The 27,645-nt window shown below is 43.2% G+C and overlaps 1 protein-coding gene across 6 annotated transcripts in view; it reads left to right on the forward strand.

The window, feature by feature from the left end:
* The first annotated feature begins 855 nt into the window (after positions 1 to 855).
* LOC106572122 (solute carrier organic anion transporter family member 4A1) overlaps positions 856 to 27,645 on the forward strand; it is a 50,755-nt gene continuing 23,965 nt past the window's right edge. For 2 of the 6 annotated variants that reach the window (XM_014145979.3, XM_014145981.3), the window contains exon 1: positions 856 to 1,200. The gene's annotated coding sequence lies outside the window, so the exon portion shown is untranslated. Of the gene's footprint in view, positions 1,201 to 11,096; positions 11,365 to 20,417; positions 20,558 to 27,645 lie in introns of those variants that run through there. The other 4 variants (XM_014145980.3, XM_014145978.3, XM_045696060.2 and 1 more) reach the window with 3 other exon arrangements.

A 27,645-nucleotide genomic window follows, 5' to 3' on the forward strand; every position in this document is an offset into this window, starting at 1 on the left:
GCTAATTAGCATTTCAAATTTTGGGGAGTAAATTGAGGCTTACATATTGATAAAACTAACCTTGTCTGAGAGAGAATTACACGATTATCAAAACGTCGCGCCAAGGTAAGCCTACACCAAACACATACTTAAGTGTTTTTAAAATTCCCTATGTAAAAAATGTATGGTGGAAAGACGATTGGAACCATTTCTGTGTTTGACAGCTAGGTTTTATGGGTATTATGACCTTTCTAATGTGGCAGACTATAAACTGTATGGTTTCCTGAGTCGTAGTGGGAGGACAACACAACATAAAAGCGTTTCCACCGCAATTTCTCGCAAAATTAATTTTACAGAAACAAAACGATCCCACCATGAAGAACAAACAAATTGTCTCTCTGTATTTATAAAATTGTACTGACATATCCTGTTTCCATCAGCTGGGTTGTAACTTTTTTCATGCATCAAATCAGGTAATTCATCCATATGAAATGGTTGGATGGAAACCTTGTTAAAGAGAAGAATAAAACGAATGTATCTAAGTACACGGTGAGTTATCCTTTATTCTCGTTACAAAGTACTATTGGGTTACATTTGCACCACAGCCCTTACGAAAAAAGATGGCATTCAGAGTGCAGTATAACTGCTGTCAATAGAAATGTCACACACACAAACTGAGTGTGGGGATGGTGGAAGAACATCACAGGGTCATATTTAAATGAGTCCAAAATAACACCGTTTCTTTTAACTGCAGTAATTTTGCAGTGTAACTGCAGTTATGTTGCAGTAAAACAGCAATTTAACTGCAGTACCCCGCAGATATTCTGCAATTACTGCGTCCAAAATACCACAGTTGACTGCAGTTACTGCACTTTGACTGCAGTTTCAAAAAGGCAATATTTTTTGTAAGAGACAGAACGCACTGCCTCTGCAACGCAATGCTGCAAGGCAAATGCAGGGTTCTATTGGAAATTCATGTAGGCTACATCTTGTGTACCAAAACGCAATAACACTGTCTATCTAATCGAAATGTCACTGTCTGTCTAATCGAGGCGTAGAGACCCTACGCTGCCGCCAACTGGGAGGACCAACAAAAAAGGAAGGACGTCGTTACGTATCAATGTAGACATTTGAATCATTATTTCATCCACCCAATGGAATGGTCATCCGCCCAATGGCATGGTCGAGACAACGGGTAGCAACCTAAAAGGACACTAACATGTAAGTATTTTACATTTTGTATCCGACACATCAGTCATTCCAGTTCCGTTTAGGGATACTCTCAGGACTTCTGTATCCCGATGGCCAGCATCAGCATGTTCGTGGTCTATGGCTGTCATTACTGTAAAGCCAAAGAACGTGGATGCCGTTACCCAGTGGCGCACATGTTTTACGCCAAGTCATTAATACAACCTCTGCATAGCTCTGCATAGCCTAAACTGATTAAAGCATTGTTGTTCCTCGGTCACATCGGGCTTAATGATGGTTGATAGATAAACAAAAGCGTCGTACAGCATCAACAACATCTGGTTGTATCTAGCCTATTTAATCCCTTACATTGCGTAGGAAGCATTACGAAGGCATTCTGTATAGGCTGTAAATTATTTAGTTCATACAATACAGTCACCATACTGACTGATGGGCTGATAACCGACTGTTTGATTATTATTATTATTGACCATTATTTTACAATTAGGTGGATTTAACTGGCTACCTGTCCATTGGTATATGCCTTAGCACATATTCTATTTACAGGAGTATGAGAGGATTCACTCGAATACTTTTTTGGTTATTAGCGCATGAATTTGCTGCCGGATTTGCCCATCATGACAAGAGGAAGTGTTGAGGCGTGACACCGAGGAAAACAACGGAAGAAAACGAAATGGATATTATATAGGGCGAAACTAAACTTGTTGGCATAATTTCGCCTGGTATTATTATTCCGCTATAACAGTGCCACAGCAGCGAATTGTTTTTGGTCTAACTGTTGTAGCCTGAATAGCCTACATATCTGATCAATTAGCGGTCGACATGCAGGGAGGGTGTTTATATATAAGACACCTACGTCTTTTCTGCATAGGCCTACTGGGTTTCCGATCATGCTCCCATCCTTTGTCTATGCAGTCGCGCAACAAAGCCATGCAGCGCGCAACACAGGTTCATGCATGTTATTGTATTCACTCAGGTTATTATTAAAAAGGGTCAAATAGTAACACCTGCGTCTCTATGGTCAAACAGTGACACCTGCGTCTCTATGGTCAAACAGTAACACCTGCGTCTCTATGGTCAAACAGTAACACCTGCGTCTCTATGGTCAAACAGTAACACCTGCGTCTCTATGGTCAAACAGTGACACCTGCGTCTCTATGGTCAAACAGTAACACCTGCGTCTCTATGGTCAAACAGTAACACCTGCGTCTCTATGGTCAAACAGTGACACCTGCGTCTCTATGGTCAAACAGTAACACCTGCGTCTCTATGGTCAAACAGTAACACCTGCGTCTCTATGGTCAAACAGTAACACCTGCGTCTCTATGGTCAAACAGTAACACCTGCGTCTCTATGGTCAAACAGTAACACCTGCGTCTCTATGGTCAAACAGTAACACCTGCGTCTCTATGGTCAAACAGTAACACCTGCGTCTCTATGGTCAAACAGTAACACCTGCGTCTCTATGGTCAAACAGTAACACCTGCGTCTCTATGGTCAAACAGTAACACCTGCGTCTCTATGGTCAAACAGTAACACCTGCGTCTCTATGGTCAAACAGTAACACCTGCGTCTCTATGGTCAAACAGTAACACCTGCGTCTCTATGGTCAAACAGTAACACCTGCGTCTCTATGGTCAAACAGTAACACCTGCGTCTCTATGGTCAAACAGTAACACCTGCGTCTCTATGGTCAAACAGTGACACCTGCGTCTCTATGGTCAAACAGTGACACCTGCGTCTCTATGGTCAAACAGTAACACCTGCGTCTCTATGGTCAAACAGTGACACCTGCGTCTCTATGGTCAAACAGTAACACCTGCGTCTCTATGGTCAAACAGTAACACCTGCGTCTCTATGGTCAAACAGTAACACCTGCGTCTCTATGGTCAAACAGTAACACCTGCGTCTCTATGGTCAAACAGTAACACCTGCGTCTCTATGGTCAAACAGTAACACCTGCGTCTCTATGGTCAAACAGTGACACCTGCGTCTCTATGGTCAAACAGTAACACCTGCGTCTCTATGGTCAAACAGTGACACCTGCGTCTCTATGGTCAAACAGTAACACCTGCGTCTCTATGGTCAAACAGTAACACCTGCGTCTCTATGGTCAAACAGTAACACCTGCGTCTCTATGGTCAAACAGTAACACCTGCGTCTCTATGGTCAAACAGTAACACCTGCGTCTCTATGGTCAAACAGTAACACCTGCGTCTCTATGGTCAAACAGTAACACCTGCGTCTCTATGGTCAAACAGTAACACCTGCGTCTCTATGGTCAAACAGTAACACCTGCGTCTCTATGGTCAAACAGTAACACCTGCGTCTCTATGGTCAAACAGTAACACCTGCGTCTCTATGGTCAAACAGTAACACCTGCGTCTCTATGGTCAAACAGTGACACCTGCGTCTCTATGGTCAAACAGTAACACCTGCGTCTCTATGGTCAAACAGTAACACCTGCGTCTCTATGGTCAAACAGTAACACCTGCGTCTCTATGGTCAAACAGTAACACCTGCGTCTCTATGGTCAAACAGTAACACCTGCGTCTCTATGGTCAAACAGTAACACCTGCGTCTCTATGGTCAAACAGTAACACCTGCGTCTCTATGGTCAAACAGTAACACCTGCGTCTCTATGGTCAAACAGTAACACCTGCGTCTCTATGGTCAAACAGTAACACCTGCGTCTCTATGGTCAAACAGTAACACCTGCGTCTCTATGGTCAAACAGTAACACCTGCGTCTCTATGGTCAAACAGTAACACCTGCGTCTCTATGGTCAAACAGTAACACCTGCGTCTCTATGGTCAAACAGTGACACCTGCGTCTCTATGGTCAAACAGTAACACCTGCGTCTCTATGGTCAAACAGTAACACCTGCGTCTCTATGGTCAAACAGTAACACCTGCGTCTCTATGGTCAAACAGTAACACCTGCGTCTCTATGGTCAAACAGTAACACCTGCGTCTCTATGGTCAAACAGTAACACCTGCGTCTCTCGTGTTGCTTCCTCGTACGTAGGCTAAATCAACATGGCAAAATGTCTTCCATGCAGTCTCCAAACGCTACTGTGTGCGAGTGGCGTGCCTGCATTGTGCACCTGCTCTTTTACAAAAGCACGTGAAATAGGCCCCAATGAATGCATACCAACCTACTAAAAGATAAACCTCATGCTTACTCATTATGTGCATCCTATGGTCTGTAACCTTTGGTAACCAACATTTGCATATAAACCTATAGCATACAGAATAAAACAGAAATGTCGACAACAAAAAAGAAGAAAAAAGAAATGTCCCCTATATCTTGTATGCCTGGGGATATATTGTCATTACACTATAACAGTCTCTGTGAGAATTTGATTTCAAATCTGAACCACTGCCAGACCAGACTTGACACATGGTAGTTTTACTCACTAAAACCCTTCTCTGTTTCCCCATGCCTGTAACATTTTCATATTTTAAGAGTGATTCTCACTAACACTCGATCCCTTGTCCCTTATACATAATTGACAGGGGTCTCCCATGTGAGCTTGTCCATTGTTAAATGCCCATTGACTCTGGTGTGCATCCCCCCTCCCCCATCCCACAGGAGACCACTACTCACTTTAAAAACCACATGAAAAATTAGTCCTGTTGACCGAGTGACAGCAGTGGTTGCAGAGGGCAACGTGTTGAAGGTCTTAAACCAATCGCGGTTCCCAGACCCCCCATACCCTCCCCGACCAATCCTACTGTATGCCACTATGTGGATGGAGAGAGTATCCTCTATGTGTCATGGTGTGGTTGCAATAAATTATATAGATGTTAATCATAATATGTTTTGATCCAAGGACCATACATTTTAGGGTCATATTGAATAAGGTCGTGTAAAACTAAGTGTGTGTGTGTGTGTATGCATGTGTGTGTGTGCGTATGCTATTATTGAATGTGTGTGTGTGTGTGCTGGTGAGGAGTTCAAAGGAAAGAATAAGACCTATATACATCATATCCCCATGTTTCTTGTTATACTGTGTATGCATGACCATGCCTGCCATAATCCCATGCAATAGCAATGAGAACCGTGTACGGTCTGGACTCTGGTTAGGCATCCCCAGCCTGGTTCTGGTTAGCAAGGTTCAGCCTCCTCCCTCTCCCTGCCACCTGCTCCCCATTTGAGCCTGGCAAACGGATATTGCCTGAGTGAGCTCCATTTGGCACAATAAGGAGAGGTAGCCACCAAAACAAACCACTTATCAGTGGTATGCTATCCAATACTGTGTGTGTGTGTGTGTGTGTGTGTGTGTGTGTGTGTGTGTGTGTGTGTGTGTGTGTGTGTGTGTGTGTGAGAGAGAGAGAGAGAGAGAGAGAGAGGTAGGTCAAGTTAGTATGTGATGTAACGTACATCAAATCTAAAAGAAAACATGACTGAGTGAACTTTATAAGAATAGAAATACTCTGTACTCAGTTACTCTGTAAATATAGTTTACCAAACTATTAGTTACTTCACACCAGAAGAACTTAAGCTACGCTAAAGCTACCCCTAAGAAAAATATAGTTTACTCAACTGAAGTTACTTCACAAAGAAGTTCACTACATCTAAACTACTTCGTGATATATTATCATATCTAAATCTTAAATGTCATAGACTACAAAGTGCAAGAACAGATCACTCTGGAGTCAGGTGTTAACAGAATGTGTAATTTATTAAATGCAAGTGAGAATTAGACATGTCTGATGTTGAAAGAGAAAGGAAATTCTTGCCTACTTCAACTATGTTTTCTTCTTGCAAAAAAAGTAGTGTGTAGTTCCAGTAGTTAGCTAAATCCGCTCCATGGTAAAAAAAAATAAAAGTAACTGAAAACACTACCGAGATTTAAATTTAGTTAAACTACCACCAAGCTACAGTTGAAGTCAGAGGTTTACATACACTTAGGTTGGAGTCATTAAAACTTGTTTTTCAACCACTCCACAAATTTCTTGTTAACAAACTATAGTTTTGGCAAGTCGTTTAGGACATCTACTTTGTGCATGACACCAGTAATTTTTCAAATAATTGTTTACAGACAGATTATTTCACTTATAATTCACTGTATCACAATTCCAGTGGGTCAGAAGTTTACATACACTAAGTTGACTGTGCCTTTAAACAGCTTGGAAAACTCCAGAAAACGATGTCATGACTTTAGAAGCATCTGATAGGCTAATTGACATCATTTGAGTCAATTGGAGGTGTACCTGTGGATGTATTTCAAGGCATACCTTCAAACTCAGTGCCTCTTTGCTTGACATCATAGGAAATTCTAAAGAAATCAGTGAAGACCTCAGAAAAAAAATTGTAGACCTCCACAAGTCTGGTTCATCCTTGGGAGCAATTTCCAAACGCCTGAAGGTACCGCGTTCATCTGTACAAACAATAGTACGCAAGTATAAACACCTTGGGACCACACGTTCTGTCTCCTAGAGATGAACGTACTTTGGTGCGAAAAGTGCAAATCAATCTCAGAACAACAGCAAAGGACCTTGTGAAGATGCTGGAGGAAACAGGTACAAAAGTATCTATATCCATAATAAAACGAGTCCTATATCGACATAACCTGAAAGGCTGCTCAGCAAGGAAGAAGCCACTGCTTTCATACTATGGTTTGCAACTGCACATGGGGACAAAGATCGTACTTTTTGGAGAAATGTCCTCTGGTCTGATGAAACAAAAATAGAACTGTTTGGCCATAATGACCATCGTTATGTTTGGAGGAAAAAGGGGGAGGCTTCGAAGCTGAAGAACACCATCCCAACCGTGAAGCACGGGGGTGGCAGCATCATGTTGTGGTGGTGATTTGCTGCAGGAGGGACTGATGCATTTCACAAAATAGATGGCATCATGAGGTGGGGAAATTATGTGGATATATTGAAGCAAACTCTCATGACATCAGTCAGCAAGTTAAAGCTTCGTCGCAAATGGGTCTTCCAAATGGACAATGACCCCAAGCATACTTCCAAAGTTGTGGCAAAATGGCTTAAGGACAACAAAGTCAAGGTATTGGAGTGGCCATCAAAGCCCTGACCTCAAGCCTATAGAAAATGTGTGGGCAGAACTGAAAAAGCGTGTGCGAGCAAGGAGGCCTACAAACCTGACTCAGTTACAGCAGCTCTGTCAGGAGGAATGGGCCAAAATTCACCCAACTTATTGGGGGTAGCTTGTGGAAGGCTACCCAAAACGTTTGACCCAAGTTAAACAATTTAAAGGCATTGCTTCCAAATACTAACTGACCCACTGGGAATGTGAAGAAAATAAATTAAAGCTGAAATAAATCATTGTCTCTAATATTGTTGTTCTGATATTTTACATTCTTAAAATAAAGTGGTGATCCTAACTGTCCTAAAACAGGACATTTTTACTAGGATTAAATGTCAGGAATTGTGAAAAACGGAGTTGAAATGTATTTGGCTAAGGTGTATGTAAACTTCCGACTTCAACTGTACATGTAGTTCACTACTCCCCAACACTGGATAGTGGCTAGTTTGGTTGTCAGACAAGAATTTGCTCATTATGTTATTTTTAAACATACTGTATCCCCTTTTAAAGCTTTACTGTTATCTGCAATGCTTTGTCAAATACTATAGGGAAGATACAAGCTATTGCAATGCCTAGTGTACTGTAGATAGATACCACTCTTCCCTGTCTTTATTTGCATGAAGAAAATAATTGAAATAACTTTAAATAGCTTGACATTGAAAGACAACTGTCAAACCGACTCACATGTTAGATTAATTTTACATTACTGAGCTGATGTGAGACTTGTTAGCACTATAATGAATCTAATCAAATGTTATTTGTCACATGGATTGTAAACCACAGGTGTAGACTAACACTGAAATGCTTACCTACTGGTCCGTTTCCAACAATGCAGAGTTAAATACAGCCTAATACCAAAGCATGTCTGTTCTATGTAATATATTCCCAAATAAATGTATTCTCAGGTATTTAATTGTAGGTGTTATGCTGTGTGTAATGAACTGACATGATTGATTGTTGCTGACACTGATGTTCAGATGAAGGGAATTAAACATTGTACGATGCGCACCACCGTGGCACTCAACTCAGGGCGATGTTAACAAATTAGCAAAAACATCCTTCTCAATAACACTTGTGTCTGTAGGCACCGCACACTACAACAAAAGCTAGCTAAACCGTGGGAAAGCTAGGCTACTGCATGCACTCTCAGGAGTGACGTGTCGAGGCCTTCAAGAAGGCGGAAGTAAAAAAAAATCCTTAGGCATTCTCTGAGGGCGTAGAAGGCCCTCACTGTTTCCCACTGCCCTTCACTCTCCATGTCGTTGAACTGGCTGACCTATATCCTGCTCTGAGTGTTCCGTAGCTTCACTGTGAGGTCTGGTTCATTTGTAGCGCTGTGTTTATTTTTTCAGTCTTTCTTTTCATCTCTGTAGTTGAGGCAAGCTCAACCTCGGCAGGCAGTGAGCATCAGGGTCAGCAGACACGGGTAATTAATTAGCATCATCGACATGGTGGCCTCTCCTCACCCCTCAGAAAGCTAATTTAAGGGTAAGTCTGGCTTGGAGATGTCTGATTGGCTGACTGGAGGTCATTTCTTCCAGTTGGTTTCACCTGCGATCCGACACATCAACAGGAGATAGCGAGCCTGCCTGGAAAAGTAGGGCAGGAGGTTAATTGTGTGTGTGTGTGTGTGTGTGTGTGTGTGTGTGTGTGTGTGTGTGTGTGTGTGTGTGTGTGTGTGTGTGTGTGTGTGGGTATGCGTGTTATTTTTGGATGGAATTGGACCTTTACACAGTGATCTGTACAGTAAATGTACATAATTTTCCTCCACTCAACAAACTCATACCTATCCCCATCAAAATCACCCCACCCCTATAGGCCTGAGGCAGCACATTACATCACTCAAACTACACACAGTCAGAGGGATAGGGACCAATCCTCCTTTAAAGCCTCTCAGTATACAGCATTTCTGGCTTTGATTGGCTTTGATTTAATTCATCACATATGTATGCACCCAACTCACAAATGTAGATTTGCATATGCATATGATAAACTATATAACATCTGAGGAAGGATGCATTGGTGTGTCCCCATTTATGACTCTCAGCCGCCAAAGACAAATATTGCTGGGGTGCAGCCAGGGGAGGAGAGAGTAAAAAAAGCCGTCCCCTCTCCTACTAGTGTTTCACGGTATACCAAAACTTCAGTACTTTTTTGATACTAGAACATGAAAAACATTTTGGTACTAGAATTTGTGTTACTTTCGGTCAAATGTGTCTCATGTCATATACCGATTGAGAGGATCGAGTGTCTAGTAATTTGTCTGAATCTTTTCAAGGTGGCAGTAGCTAGCCAGGCTACTTTGGCTTGGTCATGCAGCTGACTTTTGTCATGCAAGCCACTTTTGAGAAGCAAGTGAGAGGAGAGAGAAAATGAAAAACATCATACCTCCATGCCTGCAGCTTGTTGACAAAACTGGCTCCAGAAGCGAACTATGGGAATACTTTGATTACAGAGCAGATGATGAGGGGCCAGTCCACCGAAACAACTATGCAAAGGGTATTACAAAGCAGTGCAGTGTACTGTATCATTGTCGTTATTCAATAAAATTATAATTATTTTTGATTGACAATGACATGATCATACTGTATATTCAGTATGACATTCATGTGAGCATTATAGTATGAGGGCAGCAGGTAGCCTAGCGGTTAAGAGCTTTGGGCCACTAATAGGTCGCAGGTTCAAATCCCCGAGCCGACTAGGTGAAAAATATGTCGATGTGGCCTTAAGCAAGGCACTTAAACCTAATTGCTCCTGTAAGTCTAAGAGCCTGCTAAAAATGATTTTTATTTTTTATTTTAAATTACACAACCCTAAAGTCATGTGAAATTCACTATATTTAGACTACTTGGTATTTGTCTAGGCTTGCTATCAGTAACCACTAGCCAACCAACAGCCCTGGGTGGAGCATTGCACCCTGGGAAGTGAAATTGTAGTATGCTGTGTAAAATCCATTATATTTATATGGTGTGTAGACTATTGCAGTATAGAAGCTTCAAAGAGTTTTTATGTCGTTTTGGAACTAAACTATTAATTTAATACATTAAATTATTTAGCTGAAAAGAATTAATGAATCACATGAGAATAGGTGGAACCTCAATTGGGGAGGACAGGCTTGTGGTAATGGCTGGAGTGGAATATATGAATGGTATCAAATAAGTCAAACATGGTTTGATGCCATTCCATTCACTCCATTATTATGAGGTGTCTTCCCCTCAGCAGCCTCCACTGTAATGAATCATAGGTCATTTGACCCAATATTAACCCATACAGGAGATAAAAAAATTAACACTGGGTCTCTGATATGGTTTTGCATAAGGTACATTTAAGGTATTCTTCTGTTATTTAATATGGGATTTATTTTTTGCAAGAAATTGAATAAAGAATTGGCCGCAGGGTGATGTTAGCCCAGTGAGCAGCAAGTGGAAAGCCATTATTGGGTCAGTGCCTGCCTTGTCCAGTCTCATTAGCTCCAATAGAGTGAGCTGTGGCCTGTGGGGTGTACTGTTACTGCAATGAGCTGGAAGGCTGGGGGATTTTTCCACACATACCTTTCTGTACAGGAGGATATCACACACTGGTTGGCATATTATGGGTGTCAATGGAAACCGTCCATTAAGAAAGCTATTGATATTAAATACAGTTGGGGATATCTGTTCCTGGAGTCTCCCCACAGCCCAGTTACACATCTGACTCACCTGTTGTTCTGAGGCAGTACCAGGAAGTGCTGATTAGGCTTCAAGATCAGCCAAGAGGTTTCAAAGTTCACATTTCTTTCAACTAGGATGGAAAGGCCTCATCCAAAACACTGAACGTGCCAATCCCAAGGGAGACTGGGCAGGTCATAGGTTTGATATCAAGAGACAGCAATGTGCTGCTCAACTGCTGTGTAGGGAGATACAGGCTGTTAAAACTGCTGCTACTGCTGCTGTTAGGGGAAAACTTTGGGAGGGAAGCTTTCGGGATTTAAAATGCATTTTAGCTCAGTGGATACAGTATGTTAGATACTGTACTAGTGGATGTACCCAGCGGATCACCTGACAGAACTGGTCTCATCTGCTGTATGGAATACATATAAACAGAAGGGAAACGAAAAGACAGTCAGCACATCTTTAGGAGGTAAATAATCTAAAGGAAAAGGAAAGTAAAACTGAAGATCAGTTACTCTGACTTGGTATGTACAGTAAACAGTTTTTGAATAGGTCTTACTTACATTTTCCAAAATTCTAAAAGGAAATCTCTGAATACACTTGGCTGAATCAACTGTGGTTGAGGTACCTGTATCAAGCACAAATATGAAAGGCATCTAGTTTTATGGCACACAGTTGTATTGTATATGCATTCCATAATAGAGCAGTAAAGTGTAATAACATCAACTTACTGTGAGTAGGATTCCAAAGGGCACCCTGGACCCAGTGTCACTACAGCTGCTGTCACTGTTGCATTTGGTAGGGTACAATGTAACGTGCGTAACCAGAGTACATTTGTATAAATTGTAGCTAAGGAGATGGACTACATATTTGGAAATGTAGGACCTATTTCCCACCTTGTGAAAAACTAAATCGTAATATTTCAAATTCTTCACTGGTCATGTTGATATTTCATGTAGCCTTATCATGCATAGCCTGCAGAAGCATCATGAAGAGAAGCTTAGTAGCTACCTGTTAAATTGGCAGGTAATGTCCCATGATAACGGCATCTGGACAATGATAACAGAAAACTGCTGCCATAACCAGGATCATAAACGGATGAGTCCTGTCCGCCCCATGTGTTTCAGGTTGGCCCTGCCTTACGCTTCAAGCACCCAGAGGGAAAACTAGCCACTAACATGCACACAGGGGACTGATGCATAGACAGTGCGTAGGTACAGTGGGAGTGTGTGACAGATAGTCAGTTAAAGATGGAGAACTGGGACCTATAGTGTGGCGTATTGTTTAGAATGAGCGCGTGTAGCTGTATGGGATGCGTTACGGCTTGGATGTTGGAGAGGGACGGACAGACAGACACTGTGTCTCCATGCTGAGTTCAGGGCCTGGCTTTCTGGCAATGTCATACTGCCTAGCCTCAGCCCCAGTCAAGATCTCTGCTGGCCTAAGGGACAACCTGCTGACGCCTACTCACTGAGGGCCCGGCTGTCTGTCCAGCCGTCTGTCTGGCAGTTCTATACCTGCTGTGCCATGGCCTTTCTGTCTGTCAGTTCTTGTTTGCAGCTCTGTCTACTGTATGATGTAAGTTGTAGTTTTCTTGTGGCTGCTATGTATGGAGTGTATCCCTCTGTCTTGCTAGTGCTTTTGGGGTGACTGTGTGCATCACCTGACTCTGATCATGATGTCCATAATGTGCACTGATCACCTCATAATTCATCATCAGGCACTAGTCAGAACAATGCTGCTCATCTATGAGGTCATACTGGTACTCCTACAGTATGTAAACATATTGGCTGTAATGGATTGAATACATGATGTAAGACTTCAGTGCACATCATGATCAGAGTCATGTGATGCACACAGTTACAGTGCCTTGCAAAAGTATTCCCCCCTTGGCGTTTTTCCTATTTTGTTTCATTACAACCTGTAATTTAAATGGATTTTTATTTGGATTTCATGTAATGGACACAAAATAGTCCAAATTGGTGAAGTGAAGTGAAAAAAATAACTTGTTTCAAAAAATAAATAAATAAATAAAAACGGAAAACTGGTGCGTGCATATGTATTCACCCCCTTTGCGAAGCCCCTAAATAAGATCTGGAGCAACTAATTACCTTCAGAAGTCACATAATTAGTTAAATAAAGTCCACCTGTGTGCAATCTAAGTGTCACATGATCTGTCACATGATCTCAGTATATATACACACCTGTTCTGAAAGGCCCCAGAGTCTGCAACACCACTAAGCAAGGGGCAGCACCAAGCCAGCGGCACAATGAAGACCAAGGAGCTCTCCAAACAGGTCAGGGACAAAGTTGTGGAGTAGTACAGATCAGGGTTGGGTTATAAAAAAAGATCTGAAACTTTGAACATCCCACCATTAAATCTATTATTAAAAAAGGGAAAGAATATGGCACCACAACAAACCTGCCAAGAGAGGGCCGCCCACTAAAACTCACGGACCAGGCAAGGAGGGCATTAATCAGAGAGGCAACAAAGTGACCAAAGATAACCCTGAAGGAGCTGCAAAGCTCCACAGCGGAGATTGGAGTATCTGTCCATAGGACCACTTTAAGCCATACACTCCACAGAGCTGGGCTTTACAGAAGAGTGGCCAGAAAAAAATAAGCAAACATGTTTGGTGTTCGCCCAAAGGCATGTGGGAGACTCCCCAAACATACGGAAGAAGGTACTCTGGTCAGATGAGACTAAAATGTAGCTTTTTGGCCATCAAGGAAAAAGCTATGTCTGGTGCAAACCTAACACCTCTCATCACCCCGAAAAAACCTTCCCTACAGTGAAGCATGGTGGTGTCAGCATCATGCTGTGGGGATGTTTTTCCATCGGCAGGAACTGGGAAACTGGTCAGAAATGAAGGAATGATGGATGGCGCTCAATAGAGGGAAATTATTGAGGGAAACCTGTTTCAGTCTTCCAGAGATTTGAGACTAGGACAGAGGTTCAACTTCCAGCAGGACAATGACCCTAAGCATACTGCTAAAGCAACACTGAGTGGTTTAAGGGGAAACATTTAAATGTCTTGGAATGGCCTAGTCAAAGCCCTGACCTCAATCCAATTGAGAATCTGTGGTATGACCTAAAGATGTACACAAGCGGAACCCATCCAACTTGAAGGAGCTGGAGCAGGTTGGCTAGATGTGCCAAGCTTATAGAGACATACCCCAAGAGACTTGCAGCTGTAATTGCTGCAAAAGGTGGCTCTACAAAGTATTGACTTTGGGGGGGGTGAACAGTTATGCTGTCATGGCTGTCAAAAGGAGCAGACCAAAGTGCAGCGTGGTTGTAGTTCCACATTTTATTTCATCCGTGAAACTTTGCAATACCTAAATAACTGAATTGACAAAACAACAAACCGTGACACAGAGAGAAACAAACACTTCTCAAAATATAATAACCCACAAACCCAGGAAGAAAAACCACTACTTAAATATGATCTCCAATTAGAGACAACGAGGACCAGCTGCCTCCAATTGGAGATCAACCCCAAAAACAACATAGAAATAGAAAACTAGAACTAAACATAGATATAGAAAACAGAGAACAAAACACCCCCGTCACGCCTTGACCTACTCTACCATAGAAAATATCTTACTATGGTCAGGACGGGACTGAAGACTCCGGGCTGCAGGCCATCTCAGGAGGCTCCGGACTGGGGAGCGTCGCTGGAGGCTCCGGACTGGGGAGCGTCGCTGGAGGCTCTGGACTGGGGATGCGCACTGGAGGTCTGATGCGTGGGACTGGCATAGGTGGCGCCAGACTGGTAACACGCACCTCAGCGCGAGTGCGGGAGGAGGCACAGGACGTACTGGGCTGTGGAGGCACACTGGAGGTCTGGAGCTTATGGCTAGCACAACCTGTCCTGGCTGGATAACCCCCGTTGCATGGCAAGCGCGAGGCATTGTGACAGGTCGCACAGGTTTGTATTGGCGAACTGGGGGTACCGTGCGTAGAGCTGGCGCAGGATAACCTGGCGCAGGATAACCTGGACCGAAAAGACGCACCGGAGACCAGGAACGCTGAGCAGGCACACTCCTTCCTGGCTGAATGCCAACTCTAGCACGGCAACTGTGGGGAGCTTGCACCGAGCGCACCGGGCTGTAGCTGCGCACTGGCGACACAGTGCGCATCCCCGCATAACATTGTCATGACGTTGGCCTGTAGGTAAGGTTTATGACCCCCTCATAAATACCTTTCTCCCTTCCCCTCTCTTTCTGACCCTACTGAAGGACTGCTGTCCTGAAGGACTGCTGTCCTGTTAAATATAGAGAGTTTGGGAACATCAAACAAATGGGGAAAGGAACCATATTTTGGTAATAAAACCAGTTGGAAATATGCTTTGGAACGTAATGAGTATGGATGTCAGTTCGGTTGTCATCTGAGACATTATGACTGATGACAGGACGACATAAACTGTACCTGGGAAAGTATACACCCTCTAGTTATCAGAGTCACATGGAATTGTTATGCAATTGAAATGTTTGATATTGAAATTGTTTGTTAGGAGTTTAAATGTAATTTTAGCTTCCAAATGAGAGAATTGGGTTTTCATAAGGAAAGTGCCCTGCTTGATCAGTGGCCCACCCCTGTGAAGAGACAGGGGTTATAAACGATGAAACACATCCTTCCCCCTCTCCACTATATAAGCCTTTGACGAAAAGATAACCACAGGTTCCAGTACGTGAGGTCTGCAGCCTCTACGTTAGAAGGACACACATGTCAAGTACAGAACTAAGCCAACCTCGGCGTGAGCTTTGGTGGCGAATGGTATGAACTTTGAGCTTAATCACTACAGAAGTGATACTTCCTAGCCATTGAGTTAGCAGCGGCCGCTGTAGACGGGGGCTAGGAAAGGACGGACGACAGATCCAGTCTAACAAACAGACGAAGATACCACCACGTATCCAATTTACCACCAGAGACATTCTTCCGAGGACAGGAAGATCTGTTGGCCGACCCGGCCAGCATCTACGACCAATCTACCGAAGCGCAGCTCAGAGTAAATATTTATTGCATTTTCCTTTTGCAAATGGGCGGTAATTTAGAATGCATAAGATACTGTATTTACGATAGCATAGCTGCTGTTTCTTTGTTCCTAAATCTTCCCGCTCTTTCATTCAAGCCCAACCCCCTTTCCTTTGTGTAACCAGCCATCATGTATGACATCATTTGTATTCGGTGTATTTGTAATTCTGTGTGATTAGTTTAGGTATTTAGTAAATAAATAATTAAACCCAATTTTGTATTGCTGATTCAACTTGTTAGCCAGGGTTCGTGAAGATAGCCAAGAATTTACAACTTTCATTATGAGACTGAAAATAAAATAAGATGATTAAGATGACGGCTATCGATGTAAAATATTACTAAGTATTTTTAAGAGTTTATTCGGAAGATAACGGCTCTATAAACGTTCTTCCGTGGTGCCCCGACTTTCTAGTTAATTACATTTACATGATTAGCTTAATCAGGTAATATTAATTACAGAGAAAGGATTTTATAGGTTAGCATGTCATATCACTTAATCCGGCATAGCCAAAGACACGACAACATGGTGCTTGCTCGATCACTCGCCCCCCACAGTAAGCACGGGGAGTTGGCTCAGGTCTCCAACCTGACTCTGTCAAGCTCCCCGTGTGCCCCCCCCCCCCCCCCCAACAAAAAATGTTGGGGCTGTCTCGCACTTGCCTCGTGGTTGGTACAGCGCCTCATAATAACGCCGCTCCGCCTTCGCTGGCTCAATTTCCTCCTTTGGCCGGCGATACTCCCCAGCCTGACTCCAGGGTCCTTCCCCGTCCAGAATTTCCTCCCAGGTCCATTTCTGTTGCTCCTGGGCACGCTGCTTGGTCCTTTGATGGTGGGTTATTCTGTCATGGCTGTCGAAAGGAGCAGACCAAAGTGCAGCATGGTTGTAGTTCCACATTTTATTTAATCCGTTAAACTTTGCAATACATAAATAACTGAATTGACAAAACAACAAACTGTGACGCAGAGAGAAACAAACACTACTCAAAATATAATAACCCACAAAACCCAGGAAGAAAAACCCTACTTAAATATGATCTCCAATTAGAGACAACGAGGACCAGCTGCCTCCAATTGGAGATCAACCCAAAAAACTCCAACATAGAAAAAAAACTAGAACTAAACATAGATATAGAAAACATAGAACAAAACACCCCCTGTCACGCCCTGACCTACTCTACCATAGAAAATATCATCTTACCATGGTCAGGACGTGACATATGCATGCTCAAGTTTTCTGTTTTTTTGTCTTATTTCTAGTTTGTTTCACAATAAAACAAATATTTTACATCTTCAAAGTGTTGTATTGTGTAAATCAAATGAAACAAACCCCCCAAAAATCAATTTTAATTCCAGGTTGTAAGGCAACAAAATAGGAAAAATGCAAAGGGGGTGAGCCAGTGTACCAAGCCAGTGTATTAGTGTAATGTTTGTGATGAGAGTCAGAACTTTTATTTTTTATTTAACTTGGCAAGTCAGTTAAGAACAAATTCTTATTTACAATGACGACCTAGGAACAGTGGGTTAACTGCCTTGTTCAGGGGCAGAACAACATATGTTTTTACCTTGTTAGCTCAGGGATTCGATCTAGCAACCTTTTGGTAACTGGCCCAACGTTCTAACCACTAGGCTAGCTGCTGCCCCACAATTTACTGTAAGTGCTCAACTTGGGTGGTATTAGCCTACACAGCACGTGCAATGGGTGTCGACCACCTCATAAAATTTCATATTATTTTTTTGAGGGCATACAGTATGGATGTACTGTAACTGTATAAAGATAAACAGTATGGAGAACAATACTACCCTGGGGCCAAACAGAGATGAAGGAATCTCAGGATTTTAATAGTGTACTTTGTAGACTAGACACAATGGTTAGATCAGTATCGGAGATTGTTCTAATGGAAATAGTATGTTTGCTGTTGCCTGAACCTCCCAGGAACATTGAGCCAACGGGGGCTGAAAGACAACAATGTTAGTGGGCTGTTCCCTGGTTCGTTTTGTAGTGATTGGTTAAATTTGAGTTTTTCTTTCGGACATCTATGACGTTGCAGTCAGACCATACATTGTCTGATCGCAGCAGGCAAAACCAAATCGTGTGTGTGCTCTGGACCAATCTGTCACAAGACAGATACAGAAACATACAGTACTTCCCCAAATTATTCATTTTCAAATATGTTTAGTTGAATATTTTCCCTAAAAATTATGTTTGACAGCGTCAAGTTACAGTACCTTATTACCGAACTTAAACCTGATAATAAGTGTGTTACATCCATATTCCATCCTCTATGTTGTAGTTGAGGAAAGGAGGTTGAATGAAGCATTAGTATTGAAAGTGCTTCCCTTCCAGGAACAACAGGTGAGAATGAGTAGGGTGGCTTCCTTACCCTGCTATTTTATGTGAGACAGTGGTTCTACACAGAGCCACATATTTAGGGTGTGTTTGTAAATTCACTCTGGCAATCTACTCCCACATTCAGAGCACTCTGGTTTGAGAGTATCAGAGCGAAGAATAATTGATGAATTTACAAACAAAAAACTGTAATTAAACCTTAAGATAACATGAAAACAGTATAACCAGCTCTGCTAGGGCGAGTGAAATGGTCCGAGTGAGGTGTTCTCTCATTTGTGACTAAAAGTAGCTATCAAGCTAGCCAACGTTAGCCAGTTAGCTTGGGTGCATGATTGCTGTTGTGAGGTCAGATTGCTCGGATCAACTCTACTTCTCGGCCAGAGCGTCCAGTGTGCACTCTGAATTTACAAACTGACAACACTCTGAATTTAGGAACAGCCCAGAATGCACTCTTGACTATCCAGGGTAAATTGACGAACGCACCCTTAAAGAATTGGGCCTTTGAGGTTTCTGAATTATGATGCATTTGCATGGCACTACAACATTCTATGGCAGCCATGTTAACTCCCCATTAAAATTACATGGGGGATATTTAAACAATGCTATGGAACTGAATGTCTAGAATAAGAACAATATAAACAATTGTAAAAGTTGTCCCAAATCTAAATATATGGCTCTGGTTCTACCTCTTGGCTCTGCATGCAATAGCCATGTGAGCGCCTCCAACAACACATCAAAGGAAACTGTTTACCAAAGAGGAGGAAACCCTCCTCACTCCAAAGCAAACACTGCTGCTATTCATAAGAATGAGCTGCTATTCATAAGAATGAGGACCGGTAGCCCCTTTGCTTATTCATCTGAGCTCCCTCATTTTGATCTCACTTTGATATAGAAATGAAAAGACTCGAAGATCCTAATATAAATGGAACAGGTCTGTAAAACACTAGAAGGTTTGCCAAATCTTGTGTTTAGGCCTTGTTTTTCTTCATATATCCGTTGCACTGGGATACGCAAACAACTAAATAACGGACATCACCCCATGGCTCATTGTGAACATTGTACCCTGGCTCAAGTGCGTCCTTCCAGCTCCAGACTCGTTCCCATAGTCTAATCTAGAGTCTTACTCTCTCTCTCTCAAGCTATCTGAGGGAAATGGGGATATCTCCACTTGGCCATCAATCAACTGCTCAATACGATTTAATTAGGATTTAATCAAATGTTCTGGTCTGGCTCACCACCGCATACTCTTATATCTGCAATCATCATGACCATTGTTGCTGAAGCCAGATAGTACTCGTCTTTCTCTGTTGTTTTAACAGCAGTAACAGACCACCAGTGCTATCATTTCATGCAGAATTATGAGGACAATATTACTACTACTGTATATGGCATGTAGCCAAAAACCCTGATGTCATAAACATCCTCAAAGCTGTGACAATCAGGTTTTTGATATTACCTTTGTGGACTGAGCGCAGAGGTTCTGGCAAATAATTGCTAGTTTTGAGGATCCTGAAGGCAGCAGCAGATGATTTAACCTGTAAAGTGGCACTCAGGGAAAATCAGGCAAAACCTGAGGGTATATCTTAAAGGTGATGTGGTAAAGGGTGTATTTGTTTGTGTGTGTATTTTAGCGAGGGAGAGAGAGAGAAACACCACACAAACACACACAACACTGTTATAATTCACTTCAGAAGAGCTGAAGTGCTATTCAGTTCACTGTTAGGATAACGTTTCCCTATATACTGGTCCTGAAACGACCCCACACAAACAATGGCTGTGTGGCTGGCGGTCAGACTAGGCTATTTCATTCTCCTATTCACACACAACATTCACATTCATTTGCTGCTCTAGTGAATAATGAGTTTGCATTTACAGTAGTTACCGTTGTTTACAATTCACCCTTTGAGCTATAACCACAGAGATGTGTGATCTAAAACGAGATTATACTGCAGTTATTATATTATATCATATATATTATATTATACTGTATTCTACAGCGGTAGTGTGTGTGTAGCTGTGTGCGTGTCTGGGTCGGGTAGGGTGGTCAGTGGGAGGTGGTGGTAAGCCCTAGCCAATTATCCAGGTGGATTAGGTACTGTAGTGGTGGGCTGTCCCACATGGCTGTCATCAGCAGGATCTGTACGTCAGGATTGGGCGTTGTGCTGTCTCAGTGTTAGCCTTTAAGAGGCTTGGAGAGACTGGGTTAGAACCTGGGATACCTCCGTCTCTATCTCTCTCCCTGACTCAGTTTCCCTTACCCTGTGAGGAAGAGTGGAGGTAGGATGCAAATAATGCTTAATATTTCGCTTTCTACTTAGTATTTATTGTAATGCTTCATTATTGGTATTGAAGAGTAATTGAGAAAACAGTATGATCAATCTGAGGATTTTATTTTATTCTGTGTGAGTTTAATCTTCAATCTGATTATATTGTTAACTAAATGATGTTGTACTGAGGAGTGGAGGGTTAGCATATTATATGAAAAGGTGATAAATAGTCTACAGGTCCTGCGTATCTTCCAAAGCTGAGGAAGAAAGGATTTTCTCCAGTCTCAAAATAACAGATAACAGCAATATGCTTTAATTGCATACTTGAAACGGTTGTTAGCTTTTCTTTCCTAGTACTTGCTCACCAAACATTAAGAAAAGGAGGAGCCAAAAAAATGATATGGGTTTAGTTGATCATTCAACAAAGCATCACATGTTCATGGCTCTGAAGAATGTTGGCAGACCAAACTGTTTCTGCAGGTATCATGAAAGTTCTCGAGCCGTTGGATTGTATGGAATAGAATGTTTTCAAAAATGTAAACCAAAAATGGTCTGTACAAACCAAGCAACAAGGAGTATGTTTAATAAGGTATTTTTTATGTTTGAAATAACGATTTGGTCATAAAAATATCCAAGTGTTATCTGACTAAAGGCTTTCAGTTCTTTTTCATTGCTGTTGGAATAGGTTTAATGAGATGGAGTCTGAGCTGTATAATTTTATTTAAGCAGTAATAGATGAGAGGTCATGTGTTATGACAATTGTATCATGGCAGTGACAGCCACGAGGCGAAGCCTAGTGGTTTAGCCGTAGACCACCACAGCCATGATAAACATGTCATAACACATGGCCTCGCATATATTATTGCTTTTATACAACAGGTTATCAGCATTAAAAAGCAAGATTCTTTCCCAAACCATACATTTTTCTACAAAATGTGATGCTACATTCACTAACACTGGTTGTCAAGTGCAATTGCAGGCGCTTTCTGGTCATTAGTTCTATTCGTATTGGCTGCCATGTAAAGCAAAACGACCCAAGCGCTGGTTGATAGTTCCAGAACTTTACAGGTTGCTATGGCAAGCAAAAATGGTTGCTATGGAGGCTCTTCCCCCTTGCTAGATAGCCAACTACACAGCTACCACACACCCACTGAATCTGGAAAGACAGCAAACTAGCTGCATTTTGTTTTGTTTTATCAGTTTTTCTATAGAAAATTCTTTGTATCCATAAAAGTTATGCAGATACATGATTTTGACTGGCTGAGAAAAGCTGCCCGTCTGTCATGCCCCGATTCCTAACACATTCATTATTATGGGACGCAGTGGAGATCGAATTTGGACATAATGTCTAGATGCTTTTTACAGTGGACAAGTTTATAAATTGCATGGCTTGGCAGATGAGACAGTGGATCTGTAAAGGTAGTAGTGTGTTGCTAGGTAATGACGTAAACAATGGCACTTTATGAATGTACTAGCCATGTGTATATTGTCTCATTTGCATTTACATTACATTTTAGTCATTTAGCAGACGCTCTTATCCAGAGCGACTTACAGTAGTGAATGCATACATTTCATACTTTTTTTTCTTCTTTTCATACTGGTCCCCCGTGGGAATTGAATCCACAACCCTGGCGTTGCAAACACCATGCTCTACCAACTGAGCCACACGGGACCATAAAAATGGGTTGTTTGGATTCTGGATGCTAATTGGTTGATACAGTATACGGGAGTTGTGGGACAATGCTCCTGCAAAATATCATGCCGTGTTAATGTCATAATTCCACTGTCCTGTCCACTGTCCTGTCCACTGTCCTGCAGCCCAGGTATACAATTCATAATATATTTTGGTTTGCAAAAGTTTGGGGTTGTATAAACTTACCTGTCTGCCCACGACCGGTGCAACAATGTATCATTTTACAAATGCGATCTCTTCTGTTCCAAGAATAAATGTGAAACTAATAATTGACCACGGAAACCATAAACATTCATTCATTCATTCATTAACCAGCGCACACTTATTGGATATTTATTAGCTAAATCATTATTTAGTGAAGTTCTTGTCTCTCATCATCATTGAATCTCTGCTAGCTAGTTACATGCCAATGATTTGTTTAGTACAGCAACGTTGAATGATTAGAATTAACGACTGGGTCAAAACATGACAAAATAACTAACATCCAGCCTGCTTGGGTAGCTACTTCAGAATGCAAAAGTTATCTGATGCGGACCTGGAGGCAAGGGAAATAATGGCTGTGAATGGTCATCGGTGTGAGAGCTCACTCAATAGTTATTGGCTGCACCATGGAGAACAGAAAGTGCTGGAATGCCATTTTAGCAGGCGATGATGTAAGTGGGGCGTCCCATGCTCAGCCAAAGAAGAGGCAAGCACTGGCTGTCACCAACCAGCGCTAGGACCATGGACAGTTCTTCCACTCTTGTGCCATCAACGGAAACATCACTATTAACATCACCAACTAGCTTCATTAGTTCAGACTTGCCAACCCTAATAGTTGTTGCTTATGTAGGCTTTTATTAAATCATTATTTATTGAAGTTCTTGTCTCTCTTCATCATTGAATCTCTGCTAGCTATCAAAATTCCAATGATTTGTTTAGCTTAGCAACGTCTAATGAATAGAATTATTAGAATGAATGACTGGGTCAAAACATCCCTTAGTCGTGAGTTATTTAAGCAATAAGGCACGGGGGGTGTGGTATATGGCAAATATACCAAGGCTAAGGGCTGTTCTTAAGCACGACGCAACGCAGAGTGCCTGGATACAGTCCTTAGCCATGGTATATTGGCCATATACCACAAACCCCGAGGTGACTTATTGCTATTATAAACGGGTTCTACTTCATACCTTTCAGACCGTCAGTACGGTTGAAAGTATGGATTATATTCCTCGCGCTCAGCGCAGGTCAAGTAATAATAACAACAAAGTCATGCCGGTGACGTTTCTTATTTCTTCTCGCAAAGTTAGCTTAGCCGCATCGCACAAGTTGACTGCTCCGCTGCTCCCGTTTTTCAGATTGCATCTTCCCAGGTCCCGGGAGGGTAAGCTAAACTCTGTGTGAGTTGTGTGTACTGTCAGTCTGTCACCAACAGCCTGTGAACTCCGGGTCAGAGCACGAAATTCGCCCCCCAAGCCTGTGTGACAGCTCTCTTTTATTGGAGGATATCGGGCTTCCTTGTCTAGCTAGTGTGTGTGTTGGCCACAGTACTCCGATGCTAACCTTGTCAAGATATCCTCCACTGCTGTGCTCGTTATTGAGGCCACCGGGCACTAGTCGTCCGTCGACTATTTAAAACTCGAACAGGTCACTTCCCTAAATAACCACATCTAGGAAGATTGTTAGCTTAGCCAGCTATATGACGTGAGATTCAGATTTCCTCCCGTAGGCATCCCTCTCCCCTGGTATTACTAGCATGCTGCAAGCTAGCTAGCTAGCCAGTTTACTAACTCAACCTAGCTGCCACTGTGTGTCGTCAGCTAGCTTACCAACTTCACATAGCTGCCACTGTGTGTTGTCAACTTGGCTTATCAAATGACGGCCATTTGTGTGTGTTTCGCATAAATAAGCCTACATTTAAATATGTTACCTCTCCTGCTCCAGCCCTGTGGTCATAGCTAGGCTCACTCAAAATTATTTTTACGGCTGCTGTACAGTCGTGGCCACAAGTTCTGAGAATGACACAAATATACATTTTCACAAAGTTTGCTGCTTCAGTGTCTTTAGATATTTTTGTCAGATGTTACTATGGAATACTGAAGTATAATTACAAACATTTCTTAAGTGTCAAAGTCTTTTATTGACAATTACATGAAGTTGATGAAAAGAGTCAATATTTGCAGTGTTGACCCTTCTTTGTTAAGACCTCTGCAATCCGCACTGGCATGCTGTCAATTAACTTCTGGGCCACATCCTGAATGACGGCAGCCCATTCTTGCATAATCAATGCTTGGAGTTTGTCAGAATTTGTGTGTTTTTGTTTGTCCACCCGCCTCTTGAGGATTGACCACAAGTTCTCAATGGAATTAAGGTCTGGGGAGTTTCCTTGCCATGGACCCAAAATATCGATGTTTTGTTCCCCGAGCCACTTAGTTATCACTTTTTCCTTATGGCAAGGTGCTCCATCATGCTGGAAAAGGCATTGTGCGTCACCAAACTGTTCCTGGATGGTTGGGAGAAGTTGCTCTCGGAGGATGTGTTGGTACCATTCTTTATTTATGGCTGTGTTCTTAGGCAAAATTGTGAGTGAGCCCACCACCTTGGCTGAGAAGCAACCCCACACATGAATGGTCTCAGGATGCTTTACTGTTGGCATGACACAGGACTGATGGTAGCGCTGACCTTGTCTTCTCCGGACAAGCTTTTTTCAGGATGCCCTTAACAATCGGAAAGGGGATTCATCAGAGAAAATGACTTTACCCCAGTCCTCAGCTGTCCAATCCCTGTACCTTTTGCAGAATATCAGTCTGTCCCTGATGTTTTTCCTGGAGAGAAGTGGCTTCTTTGCTGCCATTCTTGACACCAGGCCATCCTCCAAAAGTCTTCGCCTCACTATGCGTGCAGATGCACTCACACCTGCCTGTTGCCATTCCTGAGCAATCTCTGTACTGGTGGTGCCCCAATCCCGCAGCTGAATCAACTTTAGGAGACAGTCATGGCACTTGCTGGACTTTCTGCAATCTTACTGGCAGCAATATCCTTGCCTGTGAAGCCCTTTTTAGTGCAAAGCAATGATGACGGCACGTGTTTCCTTGCAGGTAACCATGTTTGACAGTCGAAAAACAATGATTCCAAGCACCACCCTCCTTTTGAAGCTTTCAGTCTGTTATTCGAACTCAGTCAGCATGACAGAGTGATCTTCAGCCTTGTCCTCGTCAACACTCACACCTGTGTTAACGAGAGAATCACTGACATGATTTCAGCTGGTCCTTTTGTTGCAGGGCTGAAATGCAGTGGTAATGTTTTTGGGGATTCAGTTCATTTGCATGGCAAAGAGGGACTTTGCAATTCATCTGATCACTCTTCATAACATTCTGGAGTATATGCAAATTCCCATCATACAAACTGAGGCAGCAGACTTTGAAAATTAATATTTGTGTCATTCTCAAAACTTTTGGCCACGACTGTACAGCTTCCGCCAGATTATTGTAGCTGTTGTATATAGTCTTCGGTCACTATTATATTACTTAGTTTGATGAGTTTGCATGAGAAATATTTCATATTTATAATTTATTTTCTTCACATTCTGAGCTGAGAGAACACTGCATCACCATGATGCTGGGCATGCATGGCTGATCCTCCTGTGGAGCTGAACTACAACTTGAAGATGGTTAGGCGTTGTCCACCTGCGTGAGGCCCTTTCTGACCCCTGCATTAACTGTGCCGTCCTTCCTGCGAAGGTGAGGCAAGCGCGGCTAGCCAGAGTTGAGTGCCTGGTTTTCGCAGATAATTTACCAGCGTCCGTCGTTGTTCGCAAGGTCCCACCCAGGGCCACCAAAAGAAGGAAAGCACATAAAACACTGATGCCGAACCCCCCCGTCCCCGTCCCCGGTAAAAAAAGTTTAAAAAATAAGAGCCTCACTTGGAAGGTAGATTCCATATCCTCTGAGATAGAGCAGCTACAAACGCTTTTGCATTCCTTCAAGCCTCCTGAGCCGGGGCCCTCTACCACACCCTCCAGCATGGGGGACGCAACAGAGGACTCAGATAGCCGGGATGATGACCTGCTGTCCACTCGGGCATCCAGTGTTGTGGAGCCATTAAGTCTCAAAGCTAAAGATGGGACAGAGGAGTCATTCCGAGGCTCTGATCACACAGATTCAGAAGGAAGCTCTGCCTCACTATGCGCGGTCCTGCGTGCGGCCTTAGCTAGGCTAGAGCTTGATGACCCTCAAGCCACAGCCCCTGCCGCTAACCTGTTCTTTAAGAAGGCCCCGGCAGCTACACCGTTCAGTGTGCCACCTTCACCGGCTTTTCTTACAGAGCTTCAGAGATGCTGGGTGACCCGCGGGCACTTGCCCAACACGGCAAGGACAGTAGGACGCTATCTTGCCATATGCGATGCAAAACAACATGGGCTGGACCATATGCTTGAGGTGGATGAATGCATAGCAGAGCTAATGCTCTCCGCAGATGAAGCCTTGAAAGATGACGCCCGCTGCCCAAGACCTCAGTGCAGGGCCACAGAGGAGCTACTGTCACGTGCCTACAACACAGCGGTCCGTATGGCCCACATTGGGAACTCCTTCTCAGTGCTCATGCTAGCACAGAACAGGATGCTCCAGCCAGAGCACGCAGACCTGGACCTCTGCAACCTAGATGACACATCTCTTCAAGCGTTTGCATTCATGACCAGAGAGCTAGGCAGACTAATGTCCACCCTTGTTGTGACTCGTCGCCAGGTCTGGCTCGCCTAAGCCTCAATGTCCAATGACTCCAGACGCACACTGAGAAAGCTCCCAGTGTTCCCCGGACTGCTTTTCAGCCCTGCGGCTGAGCGGGCCATCGAACGCAGAAAACAGATGACTTAGGCTACACCACTGTGGAACCCACAGGCCAGAAACCAGGCATCACAGTCGTGGCAGAGGGAGGCGTGACGCACGTAGACCTCGCCGTTCTCACTTGGCCCAGCCGTACACACACCCTTGGTCCTACCACCAGCCTAACACAGGTGCTCGCCAGCCCCAGACGGCGATGCAGCCACCCCCCAACCCCCAAGGGGCCGGGGCTGTGGTCATTGTCAGTGCCCCCCCCAACCCCACAAACAGGCGTGGAGGCAGAAACTGAATGGCGGGGCTCGGTCATAGGCCGATATACCCAGCAGCACCTGACCTACTGGGTATCCCACTCCTCAGACCCATGGGTGGTGATGACCCTCTCACAGGGGTACAGGCTGCATTTCCGACGCCGACCCCCACCATTCTCAGGGATCAGAATGACTTGAGACACAGAACCCCTGAAAGCTTGCACCCTCAACCAGGAGATTACATCATTCCTGGGGAAGGGCGCGATCACAATAGTAAAAGCACCAGAACAGCAAGATGGCTTTTACTCAACCTATTTCCTGGTTCCGAAGAAAGATGGAG

Source organism: Salmo salar, chromosome 15 (assembly GCF_965601325.2).
Source record: "Salmo salar chromosome 15, fSalSal1, whole genome shotgun sequence".
Classification (NCBI taxonomy): Eukaryota; Metazoa; Chordata; class Actinopteri; order Salmoniformes; family Salmonidae; genus Salmo; species Salmo salar.